The sequence below is a fragment of the Peromyscus leucopus genome, chromosome 1 (assembly GCF_004664715.2).
Source record: "Peromyscus leucopus breed LL Stock chromosome 1, UCI_PerLeu_2.1, whole genome shotgun sequence".
In the NCBI taxonomy this organism is placed as follows: Eukaryota; Metazoa; Chordata; class Mammalia; order Rodentia; family Cricetidae; genus Peromyscus; species Peromyscus leucopus.
In genome coordinates this window covers 68925933-68952301 of record NC_051063.1, presented here as the reverse complement: position 1 = coordinate 68952301, position 26369 = coordinate 68925933, and the positions used below count along the sequence as shown (strand labels likewise).

Sequence of the window (26369 nt, the reverse complement as noted above, 5' to 3'; positions counted from 1 at the left end):
AAGGACAAAGAACAGATTCCAATGGAAGCTTCGGGGACAATTTATTGGCCTTTAAAAGGAAAAGCCCGGGGCGAGCGAGCTGTAAATCTTGCAGCTGCTTGGAAGGGAGGAGGAGAATGGAGAAGAGAAGGAGCACAGACCGTGCAGCTTGGGATGAAGCCGCGGCAGGAGGTCAGCCACCTGGCGGCAGGCAGCCACACAGCAGACAGGGAGCTTGAGAAAAGAATCAAGGAAGTCTAAAGCCTTAGGGAGTTACGGAGCATGCTTAGGCTCTGGCCAGCATTAGAAAGAAAGAGAAACAGTTAACCTTTCAGAGTCTGACCCCAGGAAGGCCCACAGACCTAGCCAAACCCCATGGCCATTCTTAGAGACTGTCCTAGAGGGTTGGGAATTAGGGGAGGGGAAGTGCATTGTCTTAAGGTGAACTCACCTTCCCTTCAAGGAGGAGACAAGAGCAGGTCTCCATCTAGAGGTAGTTCCATCCTTTACACTTTGGGTCCTTTGGAAGTGGCCTGGCAGAGTTGGTGGGGATATACCTTCTAAGAAAGACCCAGTGAGCTTCAAGGGTCCTGTCCTCCTGAGTCACACCTGTGTCACAGTGCTCAGAGTCTCCCTGCAAGACCCAGAGCTGTACTCTGCACTATTAGAAGTAAACATGGTGGATTTGTAAGGTGAGGGGATTGGTCCATGGAGCCGTGTGTGCTCTGACCAAAGGGCACATCCCCGGAGGAGCGGCATCACTCTAGGTAGGCTTGGGACATGGACAAGCACCAACAGCCCAGGCAGAGGGTCTTTCTGTTTCTAAGGACCTCCCTTGTACAGCCAGTTCTGTCCAGGAAGAGCTCATGGAGGCTGGGAAGTCAGCTCTGGAGTCACTGCCCTGCTCTTTGAAGCGAGTGGGACTCCTTGAAGCGAGTGACTCTTATCTGTAGGCCTCAGTTTTCTTGTCTACAGAGCAGGTCTAGTAGCAGACTCCTCCTGGGAGTACTGAGTGGCTTTATCGGTTCTTGTCATGATGCCTCTCCAAGGAACTTGACAAGGCCATTCACACCACTGTACTTCCAGTCAAGCACAGGAGCCCTGCAAGGAAGCCGCTCCTGGAGGTAGGGTGTGGGGGCAAAGAGATCTAAAAAAGAAAACAGCAAAACGGGTCCAAACCATGAGAGTGACTGTCGCTACATCACTAGGGGAGAAGTATGTGTGCCCTGCACCAAGAGATGAGCCAGTCATTAGCATTCCTCTGGGGCTGAGACTGCACCTGTACCTCCGAAGAGAATGGATCCAAACTGCTGTGCTCCTAAACTCCAGGGCAATCATAATCGGTAGACAGGTGTAGCAATATGGGAAACACCAGGCCTGTGCTTGCAAACAAGGGCTCCCCCAGCTTCCTAATATGCACCGTTCCCTATGCAAAGAGGGCACCCCACAGTGAGCAGTTAGAGAAGTGTCATATGTACTGGGTGGAGAGCAGGCAGGTGGCTTGTCTGGGAATACTTGCTAGAAATTGTCAAATATTTAGAAAGCATGCTTGTCTGTCTTGAGTTAACAAAATGAATGGCTGAGAAAATGTCACCTTGATGACATTGTTTTGAAGGTTCTCCTCCCTTTGGGGACAGCTTGTACCTATGGGGTAGGCAGAGTGACGTCTTTACCACCCTCCTTTGTGTGGGGGAGACTCCCCCCCCCCTTCTTTCAGCCACTATTTCCAGCCCTTCCTCAGTGCATGGGAAGATGGGAAAGTAGCAGCTTTGCTGGTGTCTGCAAGGTAAACAGGGAAACTGTGAGACTTGGCAGCGTGAGATCAGTGCAATCTGCAGCCTGGATGATTTAAGAAACATGACACGTTCTCATCACTCCACACCCCCTGGCAGCATGGCAGTGTGGCTGTCTGATGGAATGCAGGCAAGCCTGAGGCATGGCTGGGCCACAGCCATCCCCACGGCTGCGGTTCTCTTGATAGGCCTTGGTTCCTAGCCTGTTTCTAGCAGCGCCCTGCTGTTTGGCCCGTCTGTGTAAGTTCGTGGGTATAGTGATTGGGCTCGAGGGTTACTATGGCTGACAGTGGATAGCAATTCTTGCTCGCCCCGTGCTCTTGACTCATTTACCAGCGCCTTCTGGGAAAACTGGAATCTCAAGAGAATGCAGTCAGCATGGAGGAACTTGGCCAGGTCTGATTATGCACAGTCAGATTTGTTCAAGGCCAATGTCCTTGGTATTTCCCCACATAGAATTTTGTGTGCCTTTTGCTTTATGGCATCTTCAACTGTCATTAAAAAAAAAGTCCCCATTTAAGAGACATGGTGCATATAGAAAACATGTTGCTAGAATTTTAAAATAAACCGTAAGTGCTCCCACAATTTTTAAAATCGTGTTGCCCATTCAAAAGAAAAGCCTGTAAAGTTGCAGGCAGCAAAATGCCTCCCACGGGGGATGCCTGAGACGCGCGTGGGCCGTGGGTGTGTGGAAACGCATTTTGCTTTTGTCCGAGTTCAGAAAGATTGGCCAGCTCTATCCACCTAACCAGCAGCAACTGTACTTTATTCTCAGCGAGAGCAGTTCCGTGGACTTCTTCTAACCCTGTACTCTGATTGTCTTCCTTATGAAGCTTGGCTGCACAGTAACTCCCCTTGCTGGGGCTTTCTATCTTGGGAACCATCAGGCCCAAGCCTAGCTGCTAGTCACTTCCTTTGGGAGCTCTCTTCCTGGGCCTGACCTTGCCTGCCCTCAGGCCTTCCTTAGGGTGGATTTCCCCTTTTTCTGATGTCATCAACCTCTTTCCCAGGGTAGGCTGGGCTTTCCATGGAAGCGGAATAGATGTGGTTGTGTACTCAAAGCACCACCAACCCCAGCTCTACCTCTCTATCAGGCCGGTTCAAACCACTCCCAAAGACTTCTCCCTCCCCAGCGGAGGGACGTGGCCCATCTGGCTCTTTCCAGGTATTTCTGGACTAAGGAAGCCAGAGGAGCTCTCCCTGGAACTGGGAGGGATTCTGAGGGATAAACCTGCCAGGATCAGTGTTGCCTGTAGAAGAATGTCATTCCCAGGCTGCGCCCCGGATACCAGGACCTTAGAGAGGGAAGACAAGACTGCCTTGGAGGAATGATAGCTTCACTAAGAGGGCAGAGCTGCCACCCCAAATCATGAGCAAGTGAGCCAGGGGATGCAGCTGAGAGCAGCAGGCTGGGAGAGCATCCCATGCCCCACCTTCTCATACTGCAGGCCGCAGGGTCCTCATCTTTAAGGAACGCCCCTTTGCCTCATAGGATAGCTGTGAGGTGTGGAGGGAGGAAGCAGCAGAAGCTGCCCCCTCAACACACACACACACACACACACACACACACACACACACACACTCACCCAGCTGAACAGGCGCACGGATTCCCCCCCCCCTCCCTCCTTCCCCTTTTTGGAGGGAGCTGGCGTTCAAGATAAGAGCAGGAAGCTTCTCGTTTGTGGAAGGATGTTAAACCAACTGCCCACATCAACTGCCTCCCCAACCCCCAGGTTTTAAATGTCTCTTGCGAGGCTTCGCTCAGTGTACTGGTGACTGTCCACAAGGCCTCAGGCTAAAGGAAATAGAGAGTCGGTAAAGATGACCTTCAGAGCCGGCTGGGGTTTGGTTTTGCTCTGGTTCTGTCCTTAGGAAAACTGATGGTCATGCGATCGTTTGTGAACCACAAACCAAGAACCCTCACAACCTGTCGTGCTGCCTGCAGGTTCTGGGGATTCAAACTTTCTGTCTCAAGGAAAACACGGTAGTTCACGGCTCCGTTTTGAGTTGTCATTTATCCAGCTGTTGACGGAACAGCCTCTGCTTCCACACCAACCGAGCTCTTTCCTTTGTGGTTTCTGTCTGGTTTGAGCCAGGCTTCTGCCTCCGGATGCAGTCCTCCCTGGCAGCAGCCTCTGTGTAACGCTGGGCTTTATTTCATGTTGCAATGAGTCAGCAGCATGTTAGAAGGGGGTTCTGGGCATTCCTGTCCATTACCCTGGCAATGTGGAGACAGTGTTCACCTTTGGCTTTTCTCGTTGCTCGACTGCAAGCAAACACTCTTTCCGACATCATCTCTGGGAATTTTAGGGTGAGTGGAAGGGGTGAAGTTTTGTAATGAACTACAGAAAGGTAGTTCACCCATCCACACTTACCAACACTCAGAGAACCTCTCCCTTGTGCTTGGGCGTTCTGTTATATGGGGCCTTTTGGCACGCTGGAAACCCTCTGTGATTTTATGTGAATCAACATGCTGTCTCTTCATTATTTTAGATACCTTCCCTAGTAAATGATGCAATACACATGGTGTCGGATATTGCCAATAGACCGTGTATGCTGTTGGTTTGTTAAGAGATGAATGTGTGATGCTGGGACCATCAGCTTCTCCAAGTATCAGGGAAAAACAAAAACAACAACAACAAAACCCACTCACTCCCTCAACAGCTTTTTGTTAGCCTGTGTAACTACTGTGGATGATTTGTTTGCTCTCTGCATCCTGTGAGCTAAGTGCATGCATTAGCTATAGGGGCTTTCTTATTCTTTAGGAGTCTCTACATAGAACATTATGCCATGCCAGAAAATAAGCTGTAGGCTTTTCCTATGTCTTGTAATTTTTTTTCCTTGCCTTATTCCGTTGGCTAAGATTCCCAGTACAATGTTACATATTAATGGCCAAGGCAGATATCCTTTGTTCTATTAGGAGTATATTGAGTACAGACTTTCCTAAGCAGATTTAAAATTTCTTAGTTACCAGAATTACTTTTCTGCTTCTGTGGCTTTAAAACTACTTCACAAGTTAACTTCTAAATCTGTAATCATATAGTAATTTATAATAACTTTGTATGATTTATTCTGCAGAGACATTATTGTATTTGTTTTTAAAGTAACCAGCCTTGCCAGGACTATCGTCACAGGCAATCTGGTGGAAAGCAGCATGGAGGAAGCCAGCTATTTTAAAATAGTGACAACTGAGAATTGATCCTACCCTTTAACTGTTTAAGTGTGTAGTCACAAGCCAGCCACATCTCCATCCACAGGCAGATGGAAATCTCATAAGCCTCATGTGAGGTTGCCTGCTTCACCAACAGAAACACAAAGTTATGTCCATCAGTGGATGGATAAGCTGAATGTGGGAGTGAGATACTTGTTAATAAAAAGGAGTGAAGTACTAGAAAATTCTATGGGATGGACAGGATTCAGAAACATTATTCTCAATAAAAGGAGATAGTCGCAAAAGGCCATGTATGGCATGAGTCTATTTCTACAAAATGCCCAGAATAGGGAAATCCACAGAAAGTTGATGAATGGTTGTCAGGAGGCCAGAGAGAGAATGGGGTGAACGCGTGTGTGCACAAGCTCATGTGTGTGTGTGTGTGTGTGTGTGTGTGTGTGTGTGTGTGTGTGTTTGGATGTTGAAAATGATCTAATATGAGATTTTTTGTCTTTTTTAAGTTATTTTATTTCTACATGTATGGGTGTTTTGTTTGCTTGGATGTCTTTGTACCACATTTATGCAGTACCTGAGGAGACCAGAAGAAGGCGCCATATCCCTTGCAAGTAGAGTTACAGATGACTGAACCATGGAGGTTCTGGGAATCAAACCTTAGTCCTCTGCAAGAGCAGCAAGCTGTTAACCGAGCCATCTCTCCAGCCTCTAGCACTAGGTTTTAATGAGGGTTATTAAGTTTCTGACTATATTAAAAACCACTAAACTGTACATTTGGAGTGGGCACATCTTATGTACGTAAATTATATCTTAATGCTTTTTAAGGGAAAGAACCCATGAGCTAATTAGTGGTCAGGCTAGACAGAGATGACCCCAGATGTGGAGTGAAAAGACCGTCTCTAACTTGAAAGGACATCTCCAGGGAAGATAAGGGGACCACTTTAGGTGGGACCTTTCCATGCCTCACTAGGGGCAGCAACTTGTGCCGGTCCTTGAGGGCTGGACATCAAACACTTCAGACCCTGGGCAGCTACATCCCACCCTCATCTGGCTGCCAGGGAGCACAGGAAGGTTTGGTGCAGGACATAGGTGTTGGAAGCCTATGCGTGTGGCAAAAAAGAAATTACCCCCAGAAGACCCTGGAATGTGAAGCGAAAACGGGTTTAGGCAACTAGCACTGTTGGAAATGGGAGGCCAGCTGGGTTTAGGCAACTAGTACTGTTGGAAATGCGAGGCCAGCTGGGTTTAGGCAACTAGTACTGTTGGAAATGGGAGGCTCAGATGAGCAGTCAACATTGTCACCAGGTAACTAACGCTCTTTTCTTTTCTTTCTCTTTCAGACTATAGCCATCATTTTCCCTTGGTGAGTACATAACTTTCTAAGATTGTTTCTAATGTATGATGAGTTAGCTAAACATGCCTTGGGATTTAATTGTTATATAAGGCTTATCTTGTTGGGAAATGGGCCATATGGTCAGAGGGTGACATGCGAAGCTAGTGCCTTAACCTGCTCAGTGGCTCACATCACACTTCTTGTTATTTTTTTTTCCTCCTGGCTCAGCCACTCAATGTCCTGAAACGTATTGTTGAGAGCAGTTCCCGCGTGCTTCCCTTTCTCTGTCTCTTTCTTTCACAAGGGCCTCGCCTTATCTCGGTGGCACACATTCAACACCCCTTAGGGAGCACAGTGGCACATGATTGCCGGGTGGGAATTCCTTCTTAAATGGATCTGCTGCCAATGGGGGTGGGGTGGGGGGTGCTGCTAAGAAGGTGCTTTTCTGAATGGCATCTTTAGTAAAAAAAAAAAAAAAGTGTCTGTGTCATGGGATCTTGTGGTTTACACCTTTGGGGTCCAGGTAACAGCAAAATTCCACATCTCTGATGCCTGTATATATATTTAAACATCATAGCCCAAATCCTGTTTTGTTTTGTCTTGTTTCAGACAGGCTCTCACTATGTTGCCAGAGCTAGCCTCAAACTCACAATCCCTCTGCTTTGGCATCCTTAATGATGAGATTCCAGGCCTATACTACCATTGCCCCCTTCATAGCTTTTTTCAAAAACATTTAAATCAACTTAATGTTGCTCCTCTTTTCAGAAGAAAGGGGAGGAGGAATCTAAGAAGTTTGTTTGTTATCTTGTTTGTTTTTATTGAGACAAGGTCTCCATCTGTAGGTCTAGAACTCAGTATGTAGACCAGGCTGGCCTCAAATTCACAGAGGATCCTCTTGTTTCTGTCTCCTGAGTATTGAGATTTGGAGCATGCTCCACCAATGAGTTTTGAAATGACTGCAAGAAGAGAAGGGAATGCTTAGTGCCCTAATGGGCATCACCAGCATATCAACTAGAAAGTTCCATTTCCTAAATGCACAGCCTCCTTTGAAATATCTTCACTAGTGGGGCATGCTGCCACATGCCTGTAACACCAGGTCTTGAGAGGCAGAGGCAAGAAGTTCTAGAGTTCAAGGTTAGCCTGGTCTACATGAAACCCCGTCTTGAACAACAAAACAGAAACAGCAACAATAAACTTTGACTGTGTTCTAGATTTTAAGGTTGGTAGACTGGTTCATTTGTGTGGCTGGCCTCCTCTGTAGGCAAGGGGGTCCTTCATGGTGTGTCTCCATCTGAATGTGAATGTGGATGTGGGTGTGGTTGTTCCTGCTTTTATCAAAGGCAGGTTTGTTCCATGGCTGTTTCTCTGTGTTTTTGTAAGGTGGGCTAACAATAGATATCAAGAATTTATCAAGCTGAGAAAGAAGGAAGCCTTCATTTGTACTTACTGGGTCTTATGGTCCTGTTATCTGGTGCATCGCTGTTAGATGTCATCGATTATGAATGGCATCCAACTCCACTTGGGTAAATGGCGACAGTGGGAACAAAGGGGAGGCTCACTGCTGAAATCATTTTTTATGGGATGAAGATTTAATTGCGAGTCAGCAATCTCTATTGTCTTGATTGTCTTGGAACTCAAGCCAGCAGCGTTGACTTGTGCATGTTGGTGTGAACGTACATTAAACATGACCCTGTGGATTTCAGCAGGTTTTTATTTTTATTTTTTTAAATGTGCCTGCCATGCTGGAGTGAAATATTCAAGGGTCAGGCCCCATGGATTTATCTTCTCACACACAGGACACAGATTCTGGTTAGTTATAAGCATGTGACCTTTGTGCTTCTTGGCACTTCACTCTGGGCTGGCTTATCCAGAGTCAGCCTTCCTTCCTCCCATTCTAGGGTTTCCTAGCCTCTTGGTCCATTGCCCCGATGCCCATCAGTGAGCCAGCAGCTCTCCGAATGAGTGACCCTGTGGCAGCTGCTTGCCTGGCTCCTCAGACCCACCCCACAGTCCTGTTTAAAACCCAGCAAGAGGTTTGGAAACCAATGTCCTGCCTAGCAATGCTAAAGTGACATCCTGTGTCTCTGTGTTTCCAATGTGGATCAGCACATCCGGGCAACAGCTCCAGTCTTCTTGGCCTTGACCTTTGCCTCTGTGTCTTGAGTCAGGCCACTCAGTGCCCGGCTTTAAGAATATGGGGCTGGCTTGCACCTGGCCATGGATCTCTGCATCTGCCTCCATCAGTCACTGGACAAAGGCTCTATGACGATGGGTAGGGTATTCACTAGACTGGTCACCAGAGTAGACCAGAAGGTAGGACAATTTTCTAATATAATTTTCTGAAAATATTTTCTATGCCTTTGATCTCCGTTTCTTCTTCCTCTGTCTCTATTACTATTCGATTTGATCTTTTTGTACTGTGTCAGATTTCCTGGATTTTTGTACTATGATTTTTTTTAAATATATTTTAAAAATAGAAATAGAAAAAAAAAAAAGAATATGGGGCTGGGAGATGGCTCTGTGGTAAAGCGCTTTCTGCACATGCTTGAGGACATGAGTTCCAACTCCCAGCACCTCCAGGAAAGAGGTGGGTGCCTGCGACTGCAGTGCTGGGGGTGGGCGGGGACAGGAGAATCCTGAGGGCTGGTTGGCCAGCTAGTGTAACAGAATAACGTCAAGCTCCAGGTTCAGTGAGAGGACCTTGATTCAAAAAGTAAGTGATTAAGGAAGACATCCCAGTGTCAGCCTTCGGTCTCCACACTTGCCAGCAAAGGCTGATACACTGACATTCATGGACACACACACACACACACACACACACACACAATAAATAAGTAAATTTGCTTTTGGCTTCAAGAATCTTTCTTCTTGACTTGGAGAATCAGAATGTGAGGAGGGGACAAGGTAATCTATTCTGTCTTCATTAGGAATTTGCCTCCTGGGCTGTAGACAAGATTCTCTGGCCCATTTTGTTTTTCTTGGCAAACATTTGTGACTAGGCACAAAGCTTCGGTGAATAGTCAAAGAATTATTTCTGACTTCTGGCATCTGAAACTGGCGTTTGAGTGACTCGGAACTTTGGACAGTCTGATTAGGCAGTGCAGGTAAGCTCCCTGGGGTTGGGGACTGTCACAAGCCCTCACCCATGCTTTGTGGGATGGCCGCAGAGAAGCCAGGCTGTCAGCCCTATCAGAATGAACACACCAGCTGAAATATACCTCATTTCTTCTGCTCAGCTTTCCCAGGATGATGGAGATATTTAAGAAAGATATGCCCCCAGCAAAGTTCACAAACACCGACTACTGTGACCACTGCTGTGCCCGTGTTAACATCATTACAGAATCGAGGGGGCTGTTTCCAACTTCATCAGCTCGCCCTTAACGACTTCTGCCTCCTCTCCTCGCACTTACAAAGCATGTTGAGTTTTCTCTGAGTCAGTGCTCTTTGGTGTTGGTGTGAATGGCCAGGACAGCAGGGCAATAATCTGAGATTTTTCAAAGAATAGTTCCTGGCCCTGGTCTTTGAGGTGGGGTGCCCTTAGGTGGAAGTCCAGAGTGACGTGAGTGGGCAGAGCAGGAGCTGCATGCCCTGAGCTGGCCTTTGGAATAACAGGAAGGAGCAAGAGTAAGTGTGCCGAGAGCAGGAAGAGGTGCAGCTCTGTAAGGCGCGTGGCGTGGGTCTGATGGGAGCCCTTTGCGTGCACTTGGGTTTTCTGTCAGTTCCCGGCTCCCTGAGCTTCCTTTCAGATTAGCAGAGCTTCTGGAAGCAACAAGAGGTTCCTTCCACGGCTGACCCCTGGAAGCCGGTGAAGGTCTAGCGTGCACTCTGGGAACTGAGGGTGACTCACGGCCTTCCAGTCCCATTCCCTAGAGAGCTTCCACCTTTTTTCTAGAAGTGCTTCCCAGAGGCGTCTGGTAGGAAGTCTATTGTCACACACAGAGGCAGGCAATCCCCATCAGTCACCCTTTCCACTTGGAGGGAAAAAGGAACCTGGGTTTTCCATATAAACTCCTGTCTCGTCACCGCGCCTGCGGCAGACCCTGACATTCATCTCAAAATCCATTTCAGCTAACAGAGAAACATGGATTCCCCAAGGCCAGGATGGCTGCCATGCATCATCCCAGTTGGACAAGAGGTAAAAAGGGAACCCGAGGGGAACCTTCCTTGTCACTTTGGGTTTCTGGCATGCTTGTGTATCATATAATTTCCAAAGTACCCAAAATGTGGGTTAAAGAATACTGCTAAGGCTTTCGAGAAACAAAAATTGGCAAGCACCTCTGTTAGCTTTGTCCAGCCCTGTGCGGGAAATCTGAGTTTGTCCCAGAGCCGGTTTGGCCCTGCAGTAGCCCCAGCTGTGGCCATCCATGCCCAGGGCCCAGCAGGGAGCCACTGTCTGTTCGGGCCTGGAGGAAACCGGTTTGGAGGGCCATCAGATCACCAGGAATCAAAGGTGAAGTTATTCTTTCTAGTGACCTGAACTGTTTCCACCTATTATCAACTAGGCATTTTTTTTTTATTTTTTATTTTTATTTTTTTTTATCATCAAGACTAACCTCTTGATCGTCCTTTGGGGTTTGGGAAATGGCACTTTAATTAAAAGTGACACAGTGAGAAAGGAGGAGGAGGTTTGTGAAGCAGGGCATGGGTGCCAGAAGCCAACCCCCCGCCCCATGTCCTGTGAGGTTTTCCTGACTGTAGAGCTCAAACGGTAGGAGCAGATGGTGAGAGCAACAGCAGAGCAGTGCCAGCTGCCTGGGGAGAGAAGTGGCATCATTCACAATGCGGGGTGGGGGGGTAGACAAGAAATGTGAGTCCCATTGTGGGTCTGAGTCACAGGGAGATTTCCCAGACCCACTGGACCTCTGAATTAGGAACAAGGTCGGGTGCCAAGTGCAAGGACAGAAACACGGCTGGGAGCTTCCTCTCAACGGCGTCTCTATCAACAGAGTGTCCCACGGCAGTTGGGACATCAAGCATCAGATTAGACGGCGCCATCTTTTCAAAACCTGCCGATCTGAACGGACTTTTCAGAACCCGATATGATGTGAAGTTTAATATAAGGTATTTAAAATGTTAGAGGAAGGATCCCTGTGGGATTGCGGAACAAAGAGACTTCACATCACAGGTTCTCCGCACAGTTTGATAGAAATAAGCAAATGCAAGAGGAGAGACTGGGTCTGTGCTATTTTGTGGTGAGGGCTAGGGATCTCAGTGATCTTTTAAGAGCTTGTTGATGACACTGGAATGTTAAACTGATTCCAGACAACTCCACAGGCTTATCTGCAATGAGAAATAGTATGGATAAGTGAGGCCTGGAAACGCATGACCGTGATCCCAAAATTTGGGAGGCTGAGACAGGAGGATTGCTGTGAGTTCAAGGCCAGTCTAGGCTACATAGTAAGATGTGTGCTTGTTAAAGCTGCTGTATCATGCAGCTGCTAAAAAAAAACAATATTCTGATGTTGATGGAAAGGATTATTTGGAGAGCAGGGCTTGGTCTGTTTCCTGTTTTGCTAAATGATTTAAATGCCTTATGCTTAAAGTACAAATTTCACTATTATAAGGTGCATCCAATATAGGACACTTAACAGTTTATAGAGCATGCTCAAATTTATTGTCTCCTGTGGGCCTCATACATGATTGAAAAACAATCTGGGTATGCCTTGCCACCTCCACCTTGAAGATTAAAAATCCCAACCAGGGGCTAGAGAGCCAATTAAATGGGTAAGAGCCCTTGCTGCACAAGTCTAAAGATCTGAGTTCCAACCCCCATTCATAATGTAAAAAATCAGGTGCAGTCATATCTGTAACCCCAGTGCGACGGAGGGCAGGGACGAGAGGATCCCTGGGGCTTGCTGCCTGCTAGTTGAGCTCTGCATTCAAAAAGAAACTGTCTCAGGGCCTAAGGCAGAGAGTGACACAGCAGGACCACAGAGGGTCTGTCTCTTCGGCTTCTGTTCCTTCATTAGTGCACACATGCAACTAACACACAGAGAGAGAGAGAGAGAGAGACAGACAGAGAGACAGAGAGAGAGAGAGAGAATGCAGAGAAAACAGACCCAGGCAGGCTGGAGAAGAAGCAAGTCATCAGGACAGGCAGTAAGATCTGTGGTGGCTTGCAATCCGCTAACATGATAGTTTGTGGATGAGGGGTGTGTGCGTGTGCGTGCGTGCGTGCGTGCGTGCGTGCGTGCGTGCGTGTGTGTGTGTGTGTGTGTGTGTGTGTGTTAGCATGTGAGTGCAGGTACCGAGGGGCCCAGAGGCATCCCCTGCAGCTGGAACCGTGGGCAGCTGGGAGAAGACACCTGACACGGTGCTGGGATCTGTGCAGACACTCTACAAGAGCAGTACATGCTCTTAACCACAGAGCAGCCTCCCAGCCCCTGTCTGTGCTACCTTGACCATGAGCTGTGTGCCGTTTCCTATAGCAGACCCATAGGTTGATCTTGGCAGAGTTGTTCGAAATCCATTAAAGAAAATCAACAATTGCTTTCCAGTGTCTCTCTAACTGGCCGAGTCCCTTTCTTACTTACACACCAGTCAGCTCTCACAGCCACCACCTAAGGTAAGGTCATCCATACACGCTGAAAGGAAGGATTCCATTTGGAAAATATAATTTTGCAGCTGGGCGAGCACACAGAACACACCGACAAATCAGAGCATTCTATGGGCTGTGCATGTGGCTGGTGGGTGGGTCACTGTATTTTGGAACAACCTCATGGCCGTCAAGTTGATCTTGGCCAGGGTTCCCAAAGATTTCCGCCTGTTATCTGCTAACCAAATTCAGTTTTCTAATCTCTTTTCACACCCTCGCCAGGTTTCCTTCCAGCACAGCCTGTCCACTCCCTCACCGAATGTTTATCAGTGTCTCCTGCAGACTCGTAGTTGTATATGGTTTTTAAAAGAACAAGTGCTGTGGAGGCTGGGGAGACGACTTAGTCGGTCAGGGCCTGCCATGCAGGCATGAAGACCTGCCTTGGTATCCTTGACGCTCACATAAAAAGCTGGGCACTGTGGCACACACCTATAATCGGTGCACTGGGGAGGCAGAGACAAGAGAATTCCTGGGCCTCACTGGCTAGCCAATCTGGACAAATCAGTGAGCCCCAGGTTCAGTGAGAGACTTGGTATCAAAAACATAAGGTGGAGGGTGATTGAGAGAGACACTGACACCATCAGCTTCTGGCTTCCACCCATACTCTCACACACATACACGCATACACATGCTCACATACACACACACTAAAAAAAAAAAAAGTGTTAGGTGCTAGATCTGATTTAGTTTGCAAGGCTAGTGTCTGAGGCCTTGCTCCAGCAAGAGCAAGTGCGTATTTTGTGCAGGAGCTTAGAAGAGACTTGGATAAAGACAGATGGTAAGCCAGTGGAGACCAGTAACCTGGTAATTTGATAGCCTTGTTCGAAAAGGCTTGGACTTGTTCCTTCACACACACACACACACACACACACACACACACACACACACACACACGCACACACACGCCCGGAGTTACAACTTCCTCATCTAAACTATGAAGGACTATGTAAAGATTTTTACAAAGGTCTCCTTAAGACAACATTCCGTGATAGCTGGATTTGAGCTGATGGCAGAGGCCCTCCACAGACCGTGACTGACAGTTGTCTATCAACCATGACTGTGGATCCTGCTGTCGGTCCCCTTCCCTACCGGGATGGGTTTGTAAATGATTATCTTCACGATGATAATCTCTGTTTTGACAACAGCCGTTCCGTAGCCCTGCTCGGCTCACTTCTATTTGCTTTCTGTCTGCTAAAAAAAAAAATGATGTGAAATTTTATTTAAAAAGCAGTCAGTTTTTTTTTCCCGTTTTGCCGCTCACGGGTAGGAAGAGGAGATGAATGCTGGGGTTCTGTGGGCTTTGACTTTATAAAGTGGACCCCGGCTGTAGCTTGGTGGCCAAGCATTTGCCTAGTGTGCAGGAGAGTCTGGGTTTCAGGCTCAGAAATGCAGAAGAAGAGGGTGGCCCCCCACGGTCCTGAGATCCACTCTACAGATCGTTCTAGAAGCCACAAGGTGGTTCGTTTCACTTGTGTGTGTGTGGTTTACTGCAAAGGCCGGTTAAGATGCTTAGAAACTATGGGCACCCCAGTATTGACCACCCCCAACACACACACTTGGGGAGTTGGGCAGAGGTCAGACTGGAAAATGCATCGCGTTGAGATGTTAGAGGTTCCCCCCACACACACCATCAGTCCCAGGAATTTCTAGTTCACAATCCTATTTTGGCTTCCTCCCAACATGAAGCCAGCGCTGACATTCTCCTATGCTGTTTCCTGTTGTGGGCAGATTGATTTAATTTTTAATGAGTGATTCACTGTCCGTGGCCGTGTGTTTTCCTCCTGTTGAGCTGAGTATTAAGTCATGTTTCCTTTAAAACATTATTTTTGATATCAACTGAGCAATGTGGTGCTCAGCTGTGGCGACAGAGGGACACAGTCATGTCCCTGAAGGGATGGCATTTAACCTGCCCCAGGAAATGACAGTTCTGTGACTGCAATGCTCCCCAGAGAGGAGACTACCTCTTACACATCCAAACTGTTTCTTTTATCACAGCGTTTTCAAAAGCTGTGTAACTTGAAGAGCAGTTTTCAGGGGGTTTTACTGTTAATCTAGACCCTTGGAAAGCCTCGTGGTGACTTTCCTAATAAGAAGCCTGGCTGGAGCATCAATTTCCCCATGTTTGGAGGGCTTCCTCCCTGTCTGTTAGTCACTCTCTGGGGCTTCTTTCTGCTCATCAGAATCAGCACCAGCAGTACACAGATTCCCCCAGAGCTGCTCCTTTTCTCTTTGGTCTCCTCTCTGGCCAAACTCTCTCCTGATGCCACTCCTACAGGAGGAACCCTAGTGTGGAGCAACCTGGCTCCATGAGAGGACTCTCCTTCCTGGCCTGAGCAGGAAGCAGGGAGCCTGCTGGATGAGGAGTCACAGCTTGTCCCTACACCCAACTTAGTGAGACCACAACATCACATTTTAGCATGATACCGATGGACTTGAGAATCCATGAGGATGAGGTTGATACACACCACCACCCAAGGGCTCAAAGAGTCAGCGAGAACATGAGGAGGACAAGTGACCTGCTAGGTGGGATAGGTCCTGAAGAAACGGCAGCAGCTACAGGAATGAGGGCCAGGGAGATGAGTCAACAGATAAAGGCGATTGCCTCAAAGTCTGATGGAGGGAGTTCGATCCCACATGATTGAGGGAACCAGCTCCTTCGACTTATTTGCCCTCTGACCTACACACACACACACACACACACACACACACACACACACACACACACACCACATACACACAAGCACATATACATGCACATGGACATGTGCACATGCTAAATATTTGTAAGAAGACCAAAGTAAATGCTATTAATAAAACAATTGAAAAGATGCTATAGCTGTACTTCAGGAGAAACAATCTACAATGGAGCAGCCGAGGGGGTCCTGCTTTGAAAATGATTTACTCTTTATTTATTTGGTGCCTAACATAGCCTACCCAAGAGTTCTACTACTGAGCTCCTCTCTCCACTCACTCCTGCCCCCCTTCCAAAAACACTAATCTGTTCTTAACCCAACATCTTGAGCCTGGACTCAGGTGATGCCAGTGCTGAGCAGAGGAGACACCCTGTGACAGGTGGCTGTGCCCCAGCTCTCCTAGGCCCACTGGAGATCAGGAGACACATGTACACTCTAAGAGGCAAGTAGCAAGCTGGAGCAACAGCCTTCCTCCCCTTACTGATCTCCCTGCACCCAAAACCCAAGTACCACATCAGAAATCCAGATGCCTCAATGGAGAATCAAACTCTGAGTTGGGCTGCATGTTGGTGGTGGCAGCGCACGCCCTTTAATTCCAGCACTTGGGAGGCAGAGGCAGGCCGATCTCTGTGAGTGTGAGGCCAGCCTGGTCTACAGAGCGAGTTCCAGGACAGGCCCCAAAGCTACACAGAGGAACCCTGTCTCAAAAAACCAAAAAAAAAAAAAAAAAAAAAAAAAAAGCCACCTCTGAGTTGGAAGTCCAAGGCCATTCTCAAAAACCTAGGATCCATGGGACAACAACTGAATCTGGATCTGTAGAAGATGGTCAGGACATCAAGCAGAACTGACGGAGGGTCCTCATCCACAACCCAAACCCCGGGGTCCCAGAGTCATCCCTCCATTTTTATATCTTTAACAGCGATGTGGACAGGAGCCCCTGTTTTCTCCCTGGTGTGCTGACCTCCTAGACTTCTTTGAGATTAGAAATGAGGTTTGTTGAGCTCAGCACACTTCCTGAATGTGCCTGCCGTGCATAGAGCTACGTCCTGAAGATGCGTTTTTTATCTTAGTTGAATGAACAACCTGCCAGCTCCAACCCAGATTCGGTGAAAGACAGAATCTTATCAAGAGTCGTAGATAGTGGCACTGGTTGTCTGGAGTTCTTGGGCCAACAGGCCAAGGTCTGCTTTAAAGTCTTTGCTGAAAGAGAATGAAATACAGGGAGGGGGAAGAAAAACCCAGGAGACTGGCTCACTGACACAGACCCATCAGTCTAGCTGAAGGAAATGCTTATTTTCCTATTTCCTGCTTCCTACTTAATCCACATTTTCTCTAATATGTGACTCATATCTTGAAATCATGCTTGGTTGGATCATTGCTCAGAGCACAGGACCATCTATTTTATCCCGTCTGACTGTGACATGAGGGTGAGGGCCGTCACTGGTGAATGAACTCATTGTCTTTGAGTCCCCAGGACTCGCCCAGTGCCTAGCAGATCTGAGGAAGCTTGAAAACTAATCTGTGACGGTGTGAACAAACAGGCAGATTGGCATGAGGAGAGGGCATTCTGTACCTAGCCGAGGGCAACCCTCGCCGTGAACAAGCCAGATGCATCAAATGCCAGGTCACTCCATCAAAGAGCACTGAAAAAAGCTTTTTTCTCTTCCTCTGTTTTCCCCGCGGGCCCGTCCTAATCGGTTTGGCTTGGTTTGTTTTACTTCTCTTTAATATCACACTCCCTCAGGCACTGGGGGTACTCTCAGTCCTTGGACTTGGCAGGAGGAGGGAGGCCACACAACCTCCACTTCCCTGTGCCTGAACTCAGTCTTCTCCAGGGCAAACTGAGGAGGTGCAGACAGTAGAACATGAACCCCAAGGAGTGAGGCAGAATGTGGATCAAGACACCAAGCTCCCGGAATGTGCACTGTTGTCCATTTTACCTGCAAAACACAAACTCAAAAATATAGCAGGTTTAAAAGGGATTTCAAAGTGAGAGTTCAGAGCCTTAGGCCTCTGGACAGGGCTTTCCTGAACAGGGCCTGAGGAACTTCTCTGATTACATACCTCTGGAGCCAGCACCGGGAGTACCGAGTGGGGATCAGCTTGCTTTGTGTTCACCCATGGGGGTGGTGGAAACAAAGAGCATATATGTGTCCTTTGCATTTAGACTCTGGTAACCCCTGACTCCCTATCTGTTTCTGGAAAAGTCTTCCTTGTCCAGTCACATCCAATGCTCAGTGTTCAGTGCATATGTCCTGCCTCACTGTCCCACTGCCTTATGTTGTCATGGAAACATAACCCACTGTTCAGATCTACTATGTTTGTCCAGCCTTTCCTCATGATATCATGGGTCTTCAGGACAGCACACACACACACACACACACACACACACACACACACACACACACACACACACACACACGTGCGCGCGCGCACGCGCTGCTGTGCTAAAGAAAAAAAGAAATCAACCAACACCTCACATGTCTCAGGCAATCTTCAGTGGTCCCCCTTGTCAGCACCACTGTCTCCTGAGACCTCTTTGAAGGATGTGGCCAAGTTGATCGTGCTGTTTGTAACCGTGCAGCCAGGAGTCAGGAGAGCATGTTGATACTTCCAGGTCCCTCTCTGCTTTATCCCAGGGAAGAGCCCCACTCTGGCTCTGTGCCAGCACCATGCCAGCCAGGACTAGACATTCTGGTTCAACTTGGTTCTTTGATACTACTTGTCTTCCCAACTCCCACTTCCACGGTTTCAACGAGCTAATAGATGTGTTCACTGATCCAACCATTGAGCTTCTATGTCTCAATGTGTTTAGTCACTCAAGTCCTAAAATGAGGCACTGGAATCATGGGGGGGGGGCGTGGTTCATCTAACAAAGAGAATGAACCTCCTCTCGGCACTGGTGCCGTGATGCCTCTTTCTGTGCAGGCAGGGTGTGTTAGCTGCCAAGAGAGGCCTCCAGCACAGGATGGCTCTAGCATTCAACATCCAACAGGCTCTCAGAGATGAGAACCCAAAGCACACCTCCCACCTTCTGGATTCAAGAATGAGGTGAAAGGTATGGCTGGTGATGGCACAGACCCCTTCCCCCCAGTTCATGATAGGGGAGGCCTTTCAGGATCTCATGAGCCCTGATGCCTAGTTTCCTTAAAGATCAGGATGTGCTTGGTGTCCCGCTAAACTTGTCCCTAAGCCAGAGCAAGCTAGGAGGAGGCTTGGGCTCTTGACACTGGAGCAGCCTATACAGAGATGGCCAACACCGAGCAGAATAGAGGAGTCCTAGACCACTGGGCAACTTTGAGGGGAGTAACTGGTAGTTACCCCACTTTCCTGTTAGAGGGAGGAATGGGGGGTGGTTGGGAAGGCTCAGTTTTCATAGTATCCATGTTATGTGGCTCAAAACCACCTGGAACTCTAGCTCTAGGGGAGCCAGTGCCCCCTCTGGCCACTAAGGTTAACTGCATTCATGTAAACACACACAAAATTAAAAGTAAAATAAAATCTTAAATAAATAATAAATGTTCTAAGAGGGGTTTCATTCAGGTTCTCAAGGCCTGTACACTCTCAGGGCCCATAGATCCCAAATAGTACCACAGAGTTGCCTGTGGTAGCTTGGCTGATTGTCTAAATACTGAACCCGAGTTGTAGAATTGGATGGCACCCATGGCTTCCTGTGATTTAATTAGCAGCATCTGCAGTAGGTTGTTTTAAACTCCTACATGGAAACCTAGTTTCCAATGATGCTACAATATTCAATTATTTATTGAAGGGATCGCAGGATGGCTACAGTGAGCACCACCTACATTTGCTGAGTGCCAAAGGAAAATAGTCCAGTTGGATCCCAATCATCCCTCCTTGCCTCATTTAGCATTCTGTCCATGTTTATCCATAGCACACATTAAAAAGTTATCTTAGCTCACCTTGAACCAAATGGATTTGACCTCTATTTATAAAATAAGCCTTAGTGTGAAAGAGGGAGCTTTCTTTCAGAGTTCAGCAAGCCATCTATCTGCCTCTGGCTCGTTCCTGGGTTAGATGTCAGCCTTGGGGTGAGTCTCATTTCTCTTGGAAAACTCATGCTGTGGACATCTTTGTTGCCAGGAATCAGTGTGATTGACTTTTCACTTCAGAGTGATGTCAAGGCTCATGTTATTCCCAGTGTGGACATGGAGTGGTGAATGATGTCTAATTATTTGGAAAGGAGTAGGCTTCTTGAAGGATGTGCACTGTTGGGAGCTTCTGTTGCCTGGCAACATGTAACTTTACCGGTGTGTCACCAAAGACATTTTAAAGGGCTAGAGACACACGTTGAGACAATTGTATGTTAAGAGGAGAACCTGGAAACTGTCCTATTAGAACCATGGCTTCCACAGTAGAAAGTAAATACTGAAGAGCAGATGTGAGTGCAGAGCACATATCCACCAAATACAGGTGTGAAAGAGGCTGACTCCATCTTTCCTTGCATCTTTCTGATTGTTGGGTTAAAGTTTATTCAAAATCCAAGCCGGGCGGTGGTGGCGCACGCCTTTAATCCCAGCACTCGGGAGGCAGAGCCAGGCGGATCTCTGTGAGTTCAAGGCCAGCCTGGGCTACCAAGTGAGCCCCAGGAAAGGCGCAAAGCTACACAGAGAAACCCTGTCTCGAAAAAAAAACAAAAAACAAAAAACAAACAAACAAAAAAAAATCCACCCCCTTCCTCTGTGTGTGTGTGTGTGTGTGTGTGTGTGTGTGTGTGTGTGTGTGCACGTATGCACTGTTGTGCAGATGTGCATGAACTTGTGTGGAAGCCAGATGTGGACTTGGAGGTCTTCCTCTATTGCTCTCTACCTTACTTATTTATTTGTTTGTTTGTTTTTGAGGCAGCATCTCTCACTGATTCTGGAGCTCACCATTTAAGCTAGCCTGGATGGCCAGGGAACCCCAGGATCTGTGTGTCTCCACCCTCCCAGCACCAGAGTTACAGAGCAGCACATCTAGTCTTTCTACATGGGTGTTGGGATTCAGGCTCAGGCTCCCCTGCTTGCACAGCAAGCCATTTACTCACCGAGCCATCTCTCCAACCTCGCCAGATCCCTCTTTCCCAACAACACTGTATCAGTCTCAGGTCCGCTTCTTGGTATATATGTCTATAGCTTCCTTTTGCTCTGTCTGAACCATTTGCGGTAGGGGATGGTCTCAACAGACTCCTGACTAGCCAGTCCACCACCTAACTGTCCACTCCTGTTCTCAGTCTCCTTCCCTGACAGCTGCTGTGCCCACGTCTCGAAGGAGAAGGAAGGAGGCAGGCTGTGTGCTCAGACGCAGGGCTGGTGTGTCCAGGCCGCCGTGAATTACTGTAAATGTCGCAACCCTCATTTCTTTTTGAAGTGGGTGTTGTAAGAAGTGTGCCCATTTATCACGGCAGCCTGCGTCTGAGGTCCCCACAGCATTCTTTCCTATGTGGAGAATGTTTTCTTTGTGTCACTAAACAACAAAACTTCTCAGACTGCATGGGGAGGGGACACTGGAAGGGGATGTGAGGGACACAAAGCAAAAATGAGAGAGAGAGAGAGAGAGAGAGAGAGAGAGAGAGAGAGAGAGAGAGAAGATGCTACAACCAAATGATTCAAACTTATATTAACTTAATTTATTTGAGTCAAACTTAGATTTAATGTTTTCCTTGGACTTCAGCTCCATAATTATCTGCTTTTTCCAAATAGTAGCCCCTAATATCCAAGCCCCAGGGTATTGCTCTCTTTATAATAACACCCCCTGTCGGAGTGGAAGCTGGCTACTGCTCTGAGCGTCCTGATTGGCAGGAAGAGTAAAGGGAAGCTCTCTGTGGCCACTCTCAAGGCAGCTCCCCCTGCCTTCTGAGGGTGCTGCTAGGCTGGTGTCGGCATTCTTCTCAAAAACTGAGTCTTTGGGTTAGACTCTTAGAGGATCAGCATCCTTGAGTTCAAGTCCAATTCGGCCTTTGAGTGGTTCATCTCTCAGAAAGCCAGGACACTGAAGGCTGAGAGTGAGATAACCTTCATATTTCTTAAGGTAGAGTTCTCAGACATTGGCTAAGTACAGTGTGTGTGTGTGTGTGTGTGTGTGTGTGTGTGTGTGTGTGTGTGTGTGTTGGTGTGCAATGGGGACAGCAAGCTTATTTATTGAAGAGTATGTGATACTTAGTTTTAACTAATAACTTGTCACATCTTAAAATCATTAGAGAAGAGAGCCTCGATTGAGGGATGGCCTAGATTAATTGGCCTGTGGTCATGTCTGTGTGGACTGTCTTGATTCTTAATTGTCATAGGAAGACCCAGCCCATTGTGTGTGACACCATTCCCTAGGCTGGGTCCTGAACTCTATAAAAGGAGGAAAAGCTATTTGAGCAAAAGCAACAGGCAGGCAACATGGGCATGTTTGTTCTTCTCTGCTCTTGCTCTCTGTGGATGTGATGTGACTAGCTGCTTAAGTTTCCGCCTTAACTTGCCCTCGGTGATGGGATTGTAGCCTGGAAGTGTAAGCCTAATAAGCCTTTTCCTCCTCAAAGATGTTCTTGATCAGGGTGTTTGATCACATCAACAGGAATAGAACCAGAACTGAGTGAATATGGCATATCTCCCAACAAGAAAACATGTAGCTCCTCCTTCCGACTTCATTGCTTCTGCGGTTTAAAAACTATGTCTCACATTATCGATGGCGATATGAATGTTCTTCCTAACTGCTTACTGCAGGGACTCAGTTGGCGCCTTATAAGACGTTAGCTCCTTTTCTAAGTCCCACTGCATCCATCACATTTATGCTAGCGTGCACACACGTGGCCCTCTGAGCTGCCCATCAGCGCTGTGGGATGGAGCTAAGAGTCCACTTAATGATGTTGTACATGACGAGGTGTTTGTTTTCGGAAAAGCCTGTGCCATGTGAAGCGAATGGCTTGATTTAAGTGTGCGGCGTGACTTCGATTGCAAACTGAACGCACAGCAGCAATGCTGCAGCAATCACCATGGCAACCAGTGGAAATAATGGCCCCCTTCGGGAATAAAAGAGATCTCAGATCCCCCTCGAAATCAGCAGTGTTGGCGGTTGGCGGTAGAGGTGGTTTTCTGTGATTGTCTCAGACTTTCTTTATGGACAGAAAACAAATGGGCAAGAGAATTTTCAGAAAATAAATGGATTTACAGACAGCTCATGTGATAATCTAAGCCATGGAGGAAAGCAAGACAGCAATTCTAGCTGCTGATGAGCAAGTGCTCAGGGGCATTCCATCCACGAGGCTGTCCACAGGCTGTTAGAAGCCTGCTCCCTGTCCCTGCCACACAGAGTGGCTCTGGATGACCCCGTTGGCCTATGTGACCATTAGCGACTTTGCACATTTTCTTATTAGAGGCAGAAATACCAGCACCCTCACACAGACATATAGACAGGCAAAACACCAATGCACATAAAATAAAAATAAAATGAAACAGGGCACATAAATATGCAATACCTCCTTGACACATGGAAAACACTCAACACACAGTACTTCAGATTCTCAGGAAAAAATTAAAACGAGTGCCTGGATTGTTCGTTAAGAACAGTCTTTCAAAATGTAAAATGTAGGATACTGCAGCAAGCAGCTCTCCTGGAAGGATACGCTGTGGGCTGCAGGGGCATCCCTGTTCCTCCTGCGGAGGCCTGATGCTTTGTTAGCACTCTCTCTACACATTTGGGGCACACCTGCACTGCTGCCCTGAGACCTGGAAGCACAGTGTCTTTATGAAGTGGCATGTCCCCAGGGATGTGATGCAATCTGAGTTTACTTGTGGAATCTGAAATAAAGACCCTATCTGAAGGATGCGCCACTCCATCACAGGGGAAGGAGGGCTTCCTCGGCCGAGGCGGCAGCGGGAGCTTCAGACTTCCAGATAACAGGATGGGAAGTAAAACCGAGCGCTCATTCATTCCCCTTTTTATTTTAGGATGTGCTATGAGAGAGGTAAGAGATGATTTTGATAGGAAAAGTTATCTCTCCAAGGTCACGTCATGCCTCAAATAGAAGTGTTTCCTAAGCCGAGGGGAGTGGGAGCTGCTAGTCAGCGGATGGAGAGTTTCGGTTTTTGGCAAGGTGCCTCAAGCCCACGACACTTCACTGTGTATTATACGCTAAAGCATCTGTTAAAAGGCTAATTCCAATTTAAATGAACGTGTCACAATAAAAAGAAACCTCTCTGGGCCACATTTAAGGAAAAACACTAACCCCATGTGCCTAGGAGACTCCTGGCCTCCTGTCTTCCCCAATTCCTGTCGCAGCTCAGTGAGCTTGGCTCAGAGAGCATCCTTTGAAAGTGAACTGTGAGCACTGACTTTTCCTCTGAATCAAAACCCAAAGGGAGTGCCCATGACTAAGGCCTCTCATTGTGCCTTCTTAGTCCCTGTGGGCTGTGAATCCACCTTGTCCTGGGAGTGGGGCCCCTCTTACAGTCCGGTCCACTCCTCTCTAAGCTTGGTGGGCAGAAGGCTTCTAACCACCAGCTGGTGCTGGCCACTAGGATTGCCCTGTGTTTTATTTTATTCCATCATTTTTTTCTGATTAAAACTTCTTTTGGGGGTGGTGCTGGAGAGATGGCTCAGTGGTTAAGAGCACTGACTGCTCTTCCAGAGGAGCCGGGTTCAATTCCCAGCATCCACATGGCAGTACACAACTGTCTGTAACTCCAGTTCTAGGGGATCTGGCACCCTCACACAGACATACATACAGGTAAAACACCAATGCACATAAAATAAAAATAAAAAATTCTTTAAAAAACTTTTTTTAATCAGTATGATGCTGTGAATGATGGATTTATTTTGAAGCATTTATTACAACAAATACTCTCTCCTGTAAATGCTCCTGCTGCACTCTTTGCTGTGGTTTCACTTATGACAGCATCTTATTATATATCTCTGACTGGCCTGGATTTACCATGAAGACAAAGCTGACCTCTGTCTCCTAGGGCTAAAGGCATGTGCCATCACACCCAGCCCTGATTTCTGGTGATGGTACAAGTTCCAGCAGCCAACAGCCTCCAAGGAAAATGATCAAGGGAACACCTGCAAAGATAATATAGTGCCTTGTGCATCCACGGCCTGCTTGGGGCCACTCACATTATAGGCCGGCAGTCTCCAGTGCCGGTTATCTGCTGCATAAGCATTCATGGACGTGGGATACAGATGGAAAAGGGGATTCCCAGAATGCCCCTTCTATCGCTGCTTTACATTGTGAGGCATATGCATTTTCCAACATTTTTAATTCGCATCCAATGCTGGCACTCAGTAACCCAGAAACATCGTCACAACAGTTCTGTTTCAAGTGTGCACAGGAGCTCAGGCTGCCATTTGTAAAACGCACCATCCACGTAGTTGTAGGGTGCTGGGCACTATGCAGATAAGGCATGCCCGATGGCGTCTTCTTGTTTCCCTAGATTGCTATCTAACATGTAAGCAATTTCTCTTGAACTCGATATATAAGAACCAAATGTCCATTGAACTAAGAGGATAAGGTTTAACATTTGGAACAAACATCTTTGGACTAAGATGAAAATGTTAACAGTGGTTTAGGAACCATCCACCAGGAAGCAGACTGAGCCATGATTTGAAATTCCCATCCTGAAAGAGGAGGGGTGTTTATTCTTTGCTTTTGTTTTTGTTTGTTTGGTTTTATTCCCTAGCTGAGTTGTTTTCTTCCTCTCCTTTAAAAAACACAAAAAACAAAAACAAAAACAAAAAAAAAAACAGCTTATGGCTTAAGACTACATCCTTTTGACTGACTAGTGTATGTACTCACAGAATTATATTTGCAATGTTCCGGTTGTTTTTAAATTGCTAATGAGGCTGCTGTGTGGGTAAGCACAGATACTGGCTTACCTGTGAAGTGTTTCTGCTGTTTGTGAGATCAGCCTTCCCACTGAGAATAAATACCAGGTTTCACTTTACATTGCAGTTCCTCTAAATCAGTTTATCCATGAGCCCGGTCTTTGCCCTATAAAGCAGAGAAAGCGCTACAAGCTCTTGGCTTCTCCACCCAAACCCTTAGCCGCTCCCGTAGGGCACTGTAAGAATTCTGCTAGAATCTATGGATGTCTCTGTCCAGAAATACAGAGCCAGCCATCTTCAGAGGTTTCCTGTCTCCATAGATGATGGTGTCCAAGAACAGGAAGCTGCTGTTCGGGATCTACAACTTCCCCGGGTCCCTGAGCATCTGAGCCACCGCATGGCACATCTGCAGTGGGATCTGTAGTTCACTTTAGCGTGTGCCTTTACTGTATTGCATGGTTGCAGAAGCTAGGGAGGACAGCATGATGAGACAGGACTTCCGTTACCTTCCTGTAAGCTTGGGATCTGTGGTAACTGCTCTGTATTAAAGAGAAGCCTCAGTGTGTGTGCACCTGTATTATGAGTGTAGGGCTGGGTGTGCAGGTGTGTGTGTGTGTGCACGCGCGCGTGTATACTGTGAGAAGAACAGACCCAGAAAAAGGTGAGGGGAGTGTTATACGGACATTGGAAGGGCTTAAGAAATGAAACTTGCTTCCCAAGACTGGCTTGTTCACTTAGTGTGCTAAAGAAAAACTCACAGAAAATAAATCGTGAGCACTGGTAGAATGCCAGAACTTTCTTTGCATGATATTTTATCCCAGGGTATATGTGGGAGTATCTGGGATCTATCTCTAGTTTTGATAGCCACTGAAATCCTTCCGCTCCAGAGTCACTTCTCCGGGGACTTTTAGCATTGCTGGATGAACCTGGGATGCCTCCTACCCCTGCCCTCCATCCAGACAGGCTCCACAGACTAGGGGCTGTCACACCTGCTCAGGGCTGGACC

At 47.4% G+C, this 26369-nt stretch overlaps 1 protein-coding gene across 3 annotated transcripts in view; it reads left to right on the top strand.

The window, feature by feature from the left end:
* The window catches only part of Ptpre (protein tyrosine phosphatase receptor type E), a 149591-nt gene that overhangs the window by 58624 nt on the left and 64598 nt on the right, over positions 1-26369 (top strand). For 2 of the 3 annotated variants that reach the window (XM_037209626.1, XM_028869034.2), the window contains exon 2: positions 6279-6301. The gene's annotated coding sequence lies outside the window, so the exon portion shown is untranslated. Of the gene's footprint in view, positions 1-6278; positions 6302-8830; positions 10407-26369 lie in introns of those variants that run through there. The other variant, XM_028869053.2, reaches the window with a different exon arrangement.